The sequence below is a fragment of the Chiloscyllium plagiosum genome, unplaced genomic scaffold (genome assembly GCF_037043375.1).
Source record: "Chiloscyllium plagiosum isolate Xiang-an unplaced genomic scaffold, Cpla_swu_hap1 HiC_scaffold_4, whole genome shotgun sequence".
In the NCBI taxonomy this organism is placed as follows: domain Eukaryota; kingdom Metazoa; phylum Chordata; class Chondrichthyes; order Orectolobiformes; family Hemiscylliidae; genus Chiloscyllium; species Chiloscyllium plagiosum.
The window spans coordinates 107,824,028-107,836,658 of record NW_028270142.1 but is presented as its reverse complement, the minus strand read 5'-3'; the positions used below and the strand labels follow the sequence as shown (position 1 = coordinate 107,836,658).

The 12,631-nt window shown below is 52.1% G+C and overlaps 10 non-coding genes across 10 annotated transcripts; 5 read left to right on the top strand and 5 right to left on the bottom strand.

Moving 5' to 3' along the window:
* The first annotated feature begins 1,778 nt into the window (after positions 1-1,778).
* On the top strand, positions 1,779-1,851 carry trnaa-agc (transfer RNA alanine (anticodon AGC)). Its single transcript has one exon. It is a non-coding gene; the product is annotated as a tRNA-Ala (tRNA).
* Positions 1,852-2,131: 280 nt separating this feature from the next.
* trnam-cau (transfer RNA methionine (anticodon CAU)) lies at positions 2,132-2,204 on the bottom strand. Its single transcript has one exon. It is a non-coding gene; the product is annotated as a tRNA-Met (tRNA).
* Positions 2,205-4,297: 2,093 nt separating this feature from the next.
* Positions 4,298-4,370, top strand: trnaa-agc (transfer RNA alanine (anticodon AGC)). The gene has a single exon. It is a non-coding gene; the product is annotated as a tRNA-Ala (tRNA).
* Positions 4,371-4,650: 280 nt separating this feature from the next.
* On the bottom strand, positions 4,651-4,723 carry trnam-cau (transfer RNA methionine (anticodon CAU)). Its single transcript has one exon. It is a non-coding gene; the product is annotated as a tRNA-Met (tRNA).
* A 2,089-nt stretch (positions 4,724-6,812) lies between these two features.
* On the top strand, positions 6,813-6,885 carry trnaa-agc (transfer RNA alanine (anticodon AGC)). The gene has a single exon. It is a non-coding gene; the product is annotated as a tRNA-Ala (tRNA).
* A 280-nt stretch (positions 6,886-7,165) lies between these two features.
* Positions 7,166-7,238, bottom strand: trnam-cau (transfer RNA methionine (anticodon CAU)). The gene has a single exon. It is a non-coding gene; the product is annotated as a tRNA-Met (tRNA).
* A 2,093-nt stretch (positions 7,239-9,331) lies between these two features.
* On the top strand, positions 9,332-9,404 carry trnaa-agc (transfer RNA alanine (anticodon AGC)). The gene has a single exon. It is a non-coding gene; the product is annotated as a tRNA-Ala (tRNA).
* A 280-nt stretch (positions 9,405-9,684) lies between these two features.
* On the bottom strand, positions 9,685-9,757 carry trnam-cau (transfer RNA methionine (anticodon CAU)). Its single transcript has one exon. It is a non-coding gene; the product is annotated as a tRNA-Met (tRNA).
* A 2,089-nt stretch (positions 9,758-11,846) lies between these two features.
* On the top strand, positions 11,847-11,919 carry trnaa-agc (transfer RNA alanine (anticodon AGC)). Its single transcript has one exon. It is a non-coding gene; the product is annotated as a tRNA-Ala (tRNA).
* Positions 11,920-12,199: 280 nt separating this feature from the next.
* On the bottom strand, positions 12,200-12,272 carry trnam-cau (transfer RNA methionine (anticodon CAU)). Its single transcript has one exon. It is a non-coding gene; the product is annotated as a tRNA-Met (tRNA).
* Between the last annotated feature and the right edge of the window lie 359 nt (positions 12,273-12,631).

Genomic DNA, 12,631 nt, shown 5'->3' with positions numbered 1-12,631 from the left:
TCCTTTGCTCAGCAAGAAGGGAGGTGCTTCCGTTTACCAAAGAGCCTAAGAAAATGAGGGTTTGGTTAAGAAAAAGAAGGAAGCACATGTCAGGTATAGACAGGATAGATCGAGTGAATCCTTACCAGAGTATAAAGACAGTCGGGAAATCAGGAGGGCAAAAAGGGGACCTGAGATAGCTTTGGCAGATAGAGTTAAGGAAAATCCAAAGGGTTTTTACAAATACATTATAAGGACAAAAGGGTGACTAGGGAGAGAATAGGGCCCCTCAATGATCAGCACAGCGGCCTTTGTGTCGAGCCGCAGGAGAGGTGGGGGGGTGGGGGGGGCTGGGCGATACTAAACGAGTAGTTTGCATCAGTGTTTACTGTGGAAAAGGATAGAATGTAGGGAGAAGTATAGAATATAGGGAAATGGATGGTGACATCTTGTAAATTGTCCACATTGCAGGGGAGGAATGCTGGATGCCTTGAAACGCATACAAGTGGATAAATGCCCAGGACCTGAGCAGGTCTGTGGGAAGCTAGGGAAGTGATTGCTGGGCCCCTTGCTGAGATATTTATATCATTGATATAAAATCATGAGGCGTATAGATAGGATAAATAGACAAAGTCTTTTCCCTGGGGTGCGGGAGACCAGCACGAGAGGGCAGAGGTTTAGGGTGAGAGGGAAAAGATATGAAAGAGAACTAAGGGGCACCTTTTTCACACAGAGGGTGGTACGTGTATGGAATGAGCTGCCAGAGGAAGTGGCGGAGGCTAGTACAATTGCAACATTTAAAAGGCATCTGGATGGCTATATAAATAGGAAGGGTTTGGAGGGATATGGCCCGGGTGCCGGCAGGTACGACTACATTGGGATGGGATATCTGGTCGGAACGGTCCGACCGAAGGGTCTCTTTCCGTGATGTACATCTCTATGACTCTATGACTCCTTCCAAGCAAAGTTTTCCCGCGAAGCAGCGCTCTAAACTGCTCGATGACAACTTACTATGTCAATGTCCGGACGAAGGAGCCTTCCATTCCTGTCGGAAAACTGGCTGTGGACTTCTCTTCGTTTCTTCTTCTTGAAATTTGGCCTGCACGGGGTGTGCCACTTCCACAGTTGCACAAGTTGAACAGCAACGCATCCGAGCAGGTCAGCACTAAGGAAAGGCCCTACCGGTCAGACAGGGCTCGCGGGTGCTGCTTCAGACGAGTGGCGGTTGCTATTTGCATCTCGGCCTGCTTGGCGTGTATCTGAAAGCAGCACTTTGCGGAACCTGACCGCATGGCTGCAGCTCACGAGGATGAAGGAGAAGGCCTCTTTTTTTGTCTGGTAACAGCCCCCAGTGTTCTCTTTCTCCAAAATACACCTTCTTCTTCTTCAGAGAATTCTGCCTGTTGGTGTGCTGTGACGTCTGCAGTTGCAAACCACGAGCAGCAGGGAGCCCTCTGGAGGAACACAACATCCACGCAGTCAGTCAGCACTCACTTGAAAGTGTCGCAAGTCTCCAATCAGTCAGACAGCGCTCTCGAGTGCTACCTCACACTTGTTGTGACTGCTCGTGCCGATCGGTTCCTTTGGATTCTGGAATCTCAGAGCGTCTCGCTGGCGATTCTTTCGGCGGCACCGTGTTTTCCAGAAGACTTCGCGCACGTGCTGCTGCTGCTCGGATGTGCCGATAGTCGCATCGCGTTGTTCGGCTGAATACAGCGTACAATCTCGAGAGGAAATCGCCTGCTGCTCTCAGCTCATCGTTCCGAAGCACCATGGGGCTGAGGTGAGCACCTAGCATAGGGGAATTAGCTCAAATGGTAGAGCGCTCGCTTAGCATGCGAGAGGTAGTGGGATCGATGCCCACATTCTCCACAATGCTTTTCCTGGGGACACGTTTGGGACGCAAGCAGTGTGACCTCGCGTGAACCCTGCATGTGGCTCCAGTCTTTGCTGCTGCACAGATGGCACGATGGTGAGTTTACAAAATGCTGCGCAGAACAAAAAGTTGAGCACGTGTCGCCCAGATGTTAAACCTTGCAGCAGCGCGTTTCCTCTGGTGTGGTCAGCTCAAATCAGGCGTGAAGCCGTCCAAAGCAAATATTCTTGCCCGCGGAGAGAAAGAAAACACGCACGGTGGCAAAGGCCACAGTCTTGCCTTCTCTGAGGATTGAACTCAGGACCTTCAGATTATGAGACTGACGCGCTGCCTACTGCGCTAAGAAGGCCAGCCGACAGCCGAGTGGCATACCGGGTGCCCAAATAGGCCGGTTTTCAAGGTGCTGCGAGCCACAGAACAAGCCTTGTCAGAAAGCTGCAGCTCAAGTGAGGCCAGGATATCGGCTTTCAATCCACAATCATGCACGTCGCCCGTTACATGCTGGGCTCCGGCCCGTGCAGAGACACGGCCCACTCGCGGTGCCGCAGAGCCGTGGCGTCAGGAGGTCGGCAAAGCCCGGTATGTCTTGCTCTTGGCAGCCAACATTCGGCCTCTTTGTCTCGATGGCTCCGCTACTGGAGAGCCACGCCACAGCGCACTAAGATCCTTTGCTCAGCAAGAAGGGAGGTGCTTCCGTTTACCAAAGAGCCTAAGAAAATGAGGGTTTGGTTAAGAAAAAGAAGGAAGCACATGTCAGGTATAGACAGGATAGATCGAGTGAATCCTTACCAGAGTATAAAGACAGTCGGGAAATCAGGAGGGCAAAAAGGGGACCTGAGATAGCTTTGGCAGATAGAGTTAAGGAAAATCCAAAGGGTTTTTACAAATACATTATAAGGACAAAAGGGTGACTAGGGAGAGAATAGGGCCCCTCAATGATCAGCACAGCGGCCTTTGTGTCGAGCCGCAGGAGAGGTGGGGGGGTGGGGGGGGCTGGGCGATACTAAACGAGTAGTTTGCATCAGTGTTTACTGTGGAAAAGGATAGAATGTAGGGAGAAGTATAGAATATAGGGAAATGGATGGTGACATCTTGTAAATTGTCCACATTGCAGGGGAGGAATGCTGGATGCCTTGAAACGCATACAAGTGGATAAATGCCCAGGACCTGAGCAGGTCTGTGGGAAGCTAGGGAAGTGATTGCTGGGCCCCTTGCTGAGATATTTATATCATTGATATAAAATCATGAGGCGTATAGATAGGATAAATAGACAAAGTCTTTTCCCTGGGGTGCGGGAGACCAGCACGAGAGGGCAGAGGTTTAGGGTGAGAGGGAAAAGATATGAAAGAGAACTAAGGGGCACCTTTTTCACACAGAGGGTGGTACGTGTATGGAATGAGCTGCCAGAGGAAGTGGCGGAGGCTAGTACAATTGCAACATTTAAAAGGCATCTGGATGGCTATATAAATAGGAAGGGTTTGGAGGGATATGGCCCGGGTGCCGGCAGGTACGACTACATTGGGATGGGATATCTGGTCGGAACGGTCCGACCGAAGGGTCTCTTTCCGTGATGTACATCTCTATGACTCTATGACTCCTTCCAAGCAAAGTTTTCCCGCGAAGCAGCGCTCTAAACTGCTCGATGACAACTTACTATGTCAATGTCCGGACGAAGGAGCCTTCCATTCCTGTCGGAAAACTGGCTGTGGACTTCTCTTCGTTTCTTCTTCTTGAAATTTGGCCTGCACGGGGTGTGCCACTTCCACAGTTGCACAAGTTGAACAGCAACGCATCCGAGCAGGTCAGCACTAAGGAAAGGCCCTACCGGTCAGACAGGGCTCGCGGGTGCTGCTTCAGACGAGTGGCGGTTGCTATTTGCATCTCGGCCTGCTTGGCGTGTATCTGAAAGCAGCACTTTGCGGAACCTGACCGCATGGCTGCAGCTCACGAGGATGAAGGAGAAGGCCTCTTTTTTTGTCTGGTAACAGCCCCCAGTGTTCTCTTTCTCCAAAATACACCTTCTTCTTCTTCAGAGAATTCTGCCTGTTGGTGTGCTGTGACGTCTGCAGTTGCAAACCACGAGCAGCAGGGAGCCCTCTGGAGGAACACAACATCCACGCAGTCAGTCAGCACTCACTTGAAAGTGTCGCAAGTCTCCAATCAGTCAGACAGCGCTCTCGAGTGCTACCTCACACTTGTTGTGACTGCTCGTGCCGATCGGTTCCTTTGGATTCTGGAATCTCAGAGCGTCTCGCTGGCGATTCTTTCGGCGGCACCGTGTTTTCCAGAAGACTTCGCGCACGTGCTGCTGCTGCTCGGATGTGCCGATAGTCGCATCGCGTTGTTCGGCTGAATACAGCGTACAATCTCGAGAGGAAATCGCCTGCTGCTCTCAGCTCATCGTTCCGAAGCACCATGGGGCTGAGGTGAGCACCTAGCATAGGGGAATTAGCTCAAATGGTAGAGCGCTCGCTTAGCATGCGAGAGGTAGTGGGATCGATGCCCACATTCTCCACAATGCTTTTCCTGGGGACACGTTTGGGACGCAAGCAGTGTGACCTCGCGTGAACCCTGCATGTGGCTCCAGTCTTTGCTGCTGCACAGATGGCACGATGGTGAGTTTACAAAATGCTGCGCAGAACAAAAAGTTGAGCACGTGTCGCCCAGATGTTAAACCTTGCAGCAGCGCGTTTCCTCTGGTGTGGTCAGCTCAAATCAGGCGTGAAGCCGTCCAAAGCAAATATTCTTGCCCGCGGAGAGAAAGAAAACACGCACGGTGGCAAAGGCCACAGTCTTGCCTTCTCTGAGGATTGAACTCAGGACCTTCAGATTATGAGACTGACGCGCTGCCTACTGCGCTAAGAAGGCCAGCCGACAGCCGAGTGGCATACCGGGTGCCCAAATAGGCCGGTTTTCAAGGTGCTGCGAGCCACAGAACAAGCCTTGTCAGAAAGCTGCAGCTCAAGTGAGGCCAGGATATCGGCTTTCAATCCACAATCATGCACGTCGCCCGTTACATGCTGGGCTCCGGCCCGTGCAGAGACACGGCCCACTCGCGGTGCCGCAGAGCCGTGGCGTCAGGAGGTCGGCAAAGCCCGGTATGTCTTGCTCTTGGCAGCCAACATTCGGCCTCTTTGTCTCGATGGCTCCGCTACTGGAGAGCCACGCCACAGCGCACTAAGATCCTTTGCTCAGCAAGAAGGGAGGTGCTTCCGTTTACCAAAGAGCCTAAGAAAATGAGGGTTTGGTTAAGAAAAAGAAGGAAGCACATGTCAGGTATAGACAGGATAGATCGAGTGAATCCTTACCAGAGTATAAAGACAGTCGGGAGATCAGGAGGGCAAAAAGGGGACCTGAGATAGCTTTGGCAGATAGAGTTAAGGAAAATCCAAAGGGTTTTTACAAATACATTATAAGGACAAAAGGGTGACTAGGGAGAGAATAGGGCCCCTCAATGATCAGCACAGCGGCCTTTGTGTCGAGCCGCAGGAGAGGTGGGGGGTGGGGGGGGCTGGGCGATACTAAACGAGTAGTTTGCATCAGTGTTTACTGTGGAAAAGGATAGAATGTAGGGAGAAGTATAGAATATAGGGAAATGGATGGTGACATCTTGTAAATTGTCCACATTGCAGGGGAGGAATGCTGGATGCCTTGAAACGCATACAAGTGGATAAATGCCCAGGACCTGAGCAGGTCTGTGGGAAGCTAGGGAAGTGATTGCTGGGCCCCTTGCTGAGATATTTATATCATTGATATAAAATCATGAGGCGTATAGATAGGATAAATAGACAAAGTCTTTTCCCTGGGGTGCGGGAGACCAGCACGAGAGGGCAGAGGTTTAGGGTGAGAGGGAAAAGATATGAAAGAGAACTAAGGGGCACCTTTTTCACACAGAGGGTGGTACGTGTATGGAATGAGCTGCCAGAGGAAGTGGCGGAGGCTAGTACAATTGCAACATTTAAAAGGCATCTGGATGGCTATATAAATAGGAAGGGTTTGGAGGGATATGGCCCGGGTGCCGGCAGGTACGACTAGATTGGGATGGGATATCTGGTCGGAACGGTCCGACCGAAGGGTCTCTTTCCGTGATGTACATCTCTATGACTCTATGACTCCTTCCAAGCAAAGTTTTCCCGCGAAGCAGCGCTCTAAACTGCTCGATGACAACTTACTATGTCAATGTCCGGACGAAGGAGCCTTCCATTCCTGTCGGAAAACTGGCTGTGGACTTCTCTTCGTTTCTTCTTCTTGAAATTTGGCCTGCACGGGGTGTGCCACTTCCACAGTTGCACAAGTTGAACAGCAACGCATCCGAGCAGGTCAGCACTAAGGAAAGGCCCTACCGGTCAGACAGGGCTCGCGGGTGCTGCTTCAGACGAGTGGCGGTTGCTATTTGCATCTCGGCCTGCTTGGCGTGTATCTGAAAGCAGCACTTTGCGGAACCTGACCGCATGGCTGCAGCTCACGAGGATGAAGGAGAAGCCCTCTTTTTTTGTCTGGTAACAGCCCCCAGTGTTCTCTTTCTCCAAAATACACCTTCTTCTTCAGAGAATTCTGCCTGTTGGTGTGCTGTGACGTCTGCAGTTGCAAACCACGAGCAGCAGGGAGCCCTCTGGAGGAACACAACATCCACGCAGTCAGTCAGCACTCACTTGAAAGTGTCGCAAGTCTCCAATCAGTCAGACAGCGCTCTCGAGTGCTACCTCACACTTGTTGTGACTGCTCGTGCCGATCGGTTCCTTTGGATTCTGGAATCTCAGAGCGTCTCGCTGGCGATTCTTTCGGCGGCACCGTGTTTTCCAGAAGACTTCGCGCACGTGCTGCTGCTGCTCGGATGTGCCGATAGTCGCATCGCGTTGTTCGGCTGAATACAGCGTACAATCTCGAGAGGAAATCGCCTGCTGCTCTCAGCTCATCGTTCCGAAGCACCATGGGGCTGAGGTGAGCACCTAGCATAGGGGAATTAGCTCAAATGGTAGAGCGCTCGCTTAGCATGCGAGAGGTAGTGGGATCGATGCCCACATTCTCCACAATGCTTTTCCTGGGGACACGTTTGGGACGCAAGCAGTGTGACCTCGCGTGAACCCTGCATGTGGCTCCAGTCTTTGCTGCTGCACAGATGGCACGATGGTGAGTTTACAAAATGCTGCGCAGAACAAAAAGTTGAGCACGTGTCGCCCAGATGTTAAACCTTGCAGCAGCGCGTTTGCTCTGGTGTGGTCAGCTCAAATCAGGCGTGAAGCCGTCCAAAGCAAATATTCTTGCCCGCGGAGAGAAAGAAAACACGCACGGTGGCAAAGGCCACAGTCTTGCCTTCTCTGAGGATTGAACTCAGGACCTTCAGATTATGAGACTGACGCGCTGCCTACTGCGCTAAGAAGGCCAGCCGACAGCCGAGTGGCATACCGGGTGCCCAAATAGGCCGGTTTTCAAGGTGCTGCGAGCCACAGAACAAGCCTTGTCAGAAAGCTGCAGCTCAAGTGAGGCCAGGATATCGGCTTTCAATCCACAATCATGCACGTCGCCCGTTACATGCTGGGCTCCGGCCCGTGCAGAGACACGGCCCACTCGCGGTGCCGCAGAGCCGTGGCGTCAGGAGGTCGGCAAAGCCCGGTATGTCTTGCTCTTGGCAGCCAACATTCGGCCTCTTTGTCTCGATGGCTCCGCTACTGGAGAGCCACGCCACAGCGCACTAAGATCCTTTGCTCAGCAAGAAGGGAGGTGCTTCCGTTTACCAAAGAGCCTAAGAAAATGAGGGTTTGGTTAAGAAAAAGAAGGAAGCACATGTCAGGTATAGACAGGATAGATCGAGTGAATCCTTACCAGAGTATAAAGACAGTCGGGAAATCAGGAGGGCAAAAAGGGGACCTGAGATAGCTTTGGCAGATAGAGTTAAGGAAAATCCAAAGGGTTTTTACAAATACATTATAAGGACAAAAGGGTGACTAGGGAGAGAATAGGGCCCCTCAATGATCAGCACAGCGGCCTTTGTGTCGAGCCGCAGGAGAGGTGGGGGGGTGGGGGGGGCTGGGCGATACTAAACGAGTAGTTTGCATCAGTGTTTACTGTGGAAAAGGATAGAATGTAGGGAGAAGTATAGAATATAGGGAAATGGATGGTGACATCTTGTAAATTGTCCACATTGCAGGGGAGGAATGCTGGATGCCTTGAAACGCATACAAGTGGATAAATGCCCAGGACCTGAGCAGGTCTGTGGGAAGCTAGGGAAGTGATTGCTGGGCCCCTTGCTGAGATATTTATATCATTGATATAAAATCATGAGGCGTATAGATAGGATAAATAGACAAAGTCTTTTCCCTGGGGTGCGGGAGACCAGCACGAGAGGGCAGAGGTTTAGGGTGAGAGGGAAAAGATATGAAAGAGAACTAAGGGGCACCTTTTTCACACAGAGGGTGGTACGTGTATGGAATGAGCTGCCAGAGGAAGTGGCGGAGGCTAGTACAATTGCAACATTTAAAAGGCATCTGGATGGCTATATAAATAGGAAGGGTTTGGAGGGATATGGCCCGGGTGCCGGCAGGTACGACTACATTGGGATGGGATATCTGGTCGGAACGGTCCGACCGAAGGGTCTCTTTCCGTGATGTACATCTCTATGACTCTATGACTCCTTCCAAGCAAAGTTTTCCCGCGAAGCAGCGCTCTAAACTGCTCGATGACAACTTACTATGTCAATGTCCGGACGAAGGAGCCTTCCATTCCTGTCGGAAAACTGGCTGTGGACTTCTCTTCGTTTCTTCTTCTTGAAATTTGGCCTGCACGGGGTGTGCCACTTCCACAGTTGCACAAGTTGAACAGCAACGCATCCGAGCAGGTCAGCACTAAGGAAAGGCCCTACCGGTCAGACAGGGCTCGCGGGTGCTGCTTCAGACGAGTGGCGGTTGCTATTTGCATCTCGGCCTGCTTGGCGTGTATCTGAAAGCAGCACTTTGCGGAACCTGACCGCATGGCTGCAGCTCACGAGGATGAAGGAGAAGGCCTCTTTTTTTGTCTGGTAACAGCCCCCAGTGTTCTCTTTCTCCAAAATACACCTTCTTCTTCTTCAGAGAATTCTGCCTGTTGGTGTGCTGTGACGTCTGCAGTTGCAAACCACGAGCAGCAGGGAGCCCTCTGGAGGAACACAACATCCACGCAGTCAGTCAGCACTCACTTGAAAGTGTCGCAAGTCTCCAATCAGTCAGACAGCGCTCTCGAGTGCTACCTCACACTTGTTGTGACTGCTCGTGCCGATCGGTTCCTTTGGATTCTGGAATCTCAGAGCGTCTCGCTGGCGATTCTTTCGGCGGCACCGTGTTTTCCAGAAGACTTCGCGCACGTGCTGCTGCTGCTCGGATGTGCCGATAGTCGCATCGCGTTGTTCGGCTGAATACAGCGTACAATCTCGAGAGGAAATCGCCTGCTGCTCTCAGCTCATCGTTCCGAAGCACCATGGGGCTGAGGTGAGCACCTAGCATAGGGGAATTAGCTCAAATGGTAGAGCGCTCGCTTAGCATGCGAGAGGTAGTGGGATCGATGCCCACATTCTCCACAATGCTTTTCCTGGGGACACGTTTGGGACGCAAGCAGTGTGACCTCGCGTGAACCCTGCATGTGGCTCCAGTCTTTGCTGCTGCACAGATGGCACGATGGTGAGTTTACAAAATGCTGCGCAGAACAAAAAGTTGAGCACGTGTCGCCCAGATGTTAAACCTTGCAGCAGCGCGTTTCCTCTGGTGTGGTCAGCTCAAATCAGGCGTGAAGCCGTCCAAAGCAAATATTCTTGCCCGCGGAGAGAAAGAAAACACGCACGGTGGCAAAGGCCACAGTCTTGCCTTCTCTGAGGATTGAACTCAGGACCTTCAGATTATGAGACTGACGCGCTGCCTACTGCGCTAAGAAGGCCAGCCGACAGCCGAGTGGCATACCGGGTGCCCAAATAGGCCGGTTTTCAAGGTGCTGCGAGCCACAGAACAAGCCTTGTCAGAAAGCTGCAGCTCAAGTGAGGCCAGGATATCGGCTTTCAATCCACAATCATGCACGTCGCCCGTTACATGCTGGGCTCCGGCCCGTGCAGAGACACGGCCCACTCGCGGTGCCGCAGAGCCGTGGCGTCAGGAGGTCGGCAAAGCCCGGTATGTCTTGCTCTTGGCAGCCAACATTCGGCCTCTTTGTCTCGATGGCTCCGCTACTGGAGAGCCACGCCACAGCGCACTAAGATCCTTTGCTCAGCAAGAAGGGAGGTGCTTCCGTTTACCAAAGAGCCTAAGAAAATGAGGGTTTGGTTAAGAAAAAGAAGGAAGCACATGTCAGGTATAGACAGGATAGATCGAGTGAATCCTTACCAGAGTATAAAGACAGTCGGGAGATCAGGAGGGCAAAAAGGGGACCTGAGATAGCTTTGGCAGATAGAGTTAAGGAAAATCCAAAGGGTTTTTACAAATACATTATAAGGACAAAAGGGTGACTAGGGAGAGAATAGGGCCCCTCAATGATCAGCACAGCGGCCTTTGTGTCGAGCCGCAGGAGAGGTGGGGGGTGGGGGGGGCTGGGCGATACTAAACGAGTAGTTTGCATCAGTGTTTACTGTGGAAAAGGATAGAATGTAGGGAGAAGTATAGAATATAGGGAAATGGATGGTGACATCTTGTAAATTGTCCACATTGCAGGGGAGGAATGCTGGATGCCTTGAAACGCATACAAGTGGATAAATGCCCAGGACCTGAGCAGGTCTGTGGGAAGCTAGGGAAGTGATTGCTGGGCCCCTTGCTGAGATATTTATATCATTGATATAAAATCATGAGGCGTATAGATAGGATAAATAGACAAAGTCTTTTCCCTGGGGTGCGGGAGACCAGCACGAGAGGGCAGAGGTTTAGGGTGAGAGGGAAAAGATATGAAAGAGAACTAAGGGGCACCTTTTTCACACAGAGGGTGGTACGTGTATGGAATGAGCTGCCAGAGGAAGTGGCGGAGGCTAGTACAATTGCAACATTTAAAAGGCATCTGGATGGCTATATAAATAGGAAGGGTTTGGAGGGATATGGCCCGGGTGCCGGCAGGTACGACTAGATTGGGATGGGATATCTGGTCGGAACGGTCCGACCGAAGGGTCTCTTTCCGTGATGTACATCTCTATGACTCTATGACTCCTTCCAAGCAAAGTTTTCCCGCGAAGCAGCGCTCTAAACTGCTCGATGACAACTTACTATGTCAATGTCCGGACGAAGGAGCCTTCCATTCCTGTCGGAAAACTGGCTGTGGACTTCTCTTCGTTTCTTCTTCTTGAAATTTGGCCTGCACGGGGTGTGCCACTTCCACAGTTGCACAAGTTGAACAGCAACGCATCCGAGCAGGTCAGCACTAAGGAAAGGCCCTACCGGTCAGACAGGGCTCGCGGGTGCTGCTTCAGACGAGTGGCGGTTGCTATTTGCATCTCGGCCTGCTTGGCGTGTATCTGAAAGCAGCACTTTGCGGAACCTGACCGCATGGCTGCAGCTCACGAGGATGAAGGAGAAGCCCTCTTTTTTTGTCTGGTAACAGCCCCCAGTGTTCTCTTTCTCCAAAATACACCTTCTTCTTCAGAGAATTCTGCCTGTTGGTGTGCTGTGACGTCTGCAGTTGCAAACCACGAGCAGCAGGGAGCCCTCTGGAGGAACACAACATCCACGCAGTCAGTCAGCACTCACTTGAAAGTGTCGCAAGTCTCCAATCAGTCAGACAGCGCTCTCGAGTGCTACCTCACACTTGTTGTGACTGCTCGTGCCGATCGGTTCCTTTGGATTCTGGAATCTCAGAGCGTCTCGCTGGCGATTCTTTCGGCGGCACCGTGTTTTCCAGAAGACTTCGCGCACGTGCTGCTGCTGCTCGGATGTGCCGATAGTCGCATCGCGTTGTTCGGCTGAATACAGCGTACAATCTCGAGAGGAAATCGCCTGCTGCTCTCAGCTCATCGTTCCGAAGCACCATGGGGCTGAGGTGAGCACCTAGCATAGGGGAATTAGCTCAAATGGTAGAGCGCTCGCTTAGCATGCGAGAGGTAGTGGGATCGATGCCCACATTCTCCACAATGCTTTTCCTGGGGACACGTTTGGGACGCAAGCAGTGTGACCTCGCGTGAACCCTGCATGTGGCTCCAGTCTTTGCTGCTGCACAGATGGCACGATGGTGAGTTTACAAAATGCTGCGCAGAACAAAAAGTTGAGCACGTGTCGCCCAGATGTTAAACCTTGCAGCAGCGCGTTTGCTCTGGTGTGGTCAGCTCAAATCAGGCGTGAAGCCGTCCAAAGCAAATATTCTTGCCCGCGGAGAGAAAGAAAACACGCACGGTGGCAAAGGCCACAGTCTTGCCTTCTCTGAGGATTGAACTCAGGACCTTCAGATTATGAGACTGACGCGCTGCCTACTGCGCTAAGAAGGCCAGCCGACAGCCGAGTGGCATACCGGGTGCCCAAATAGGCCGGTTTTCAAGGTGCTGCGAGCCACAGAACAAGCCTTGTCAGAAAGCTGCAGCTCAAGTGAGGCCAGGATATCGGCTTTCAATCCACAATCATGCACGTCGCCCGTTACATGCTGGGCTCCGGCCCGTGCAGAGACACGGCCCACTCGCGGTGCCGCAGAGCCGTGGCGTCAGGAGGTCGGCAAAGCCCGGTATGTCTTGCTCTTGGCAGCCAACATTCGGCCTCTTTGTCTCGATGGCTCCGCTACTGGAGAGCCACGCCACAGCGCACTAAGATCCTTTGCTCAGCAAGAAGGGAGGTGCTTCCGTTTACCAAAGAG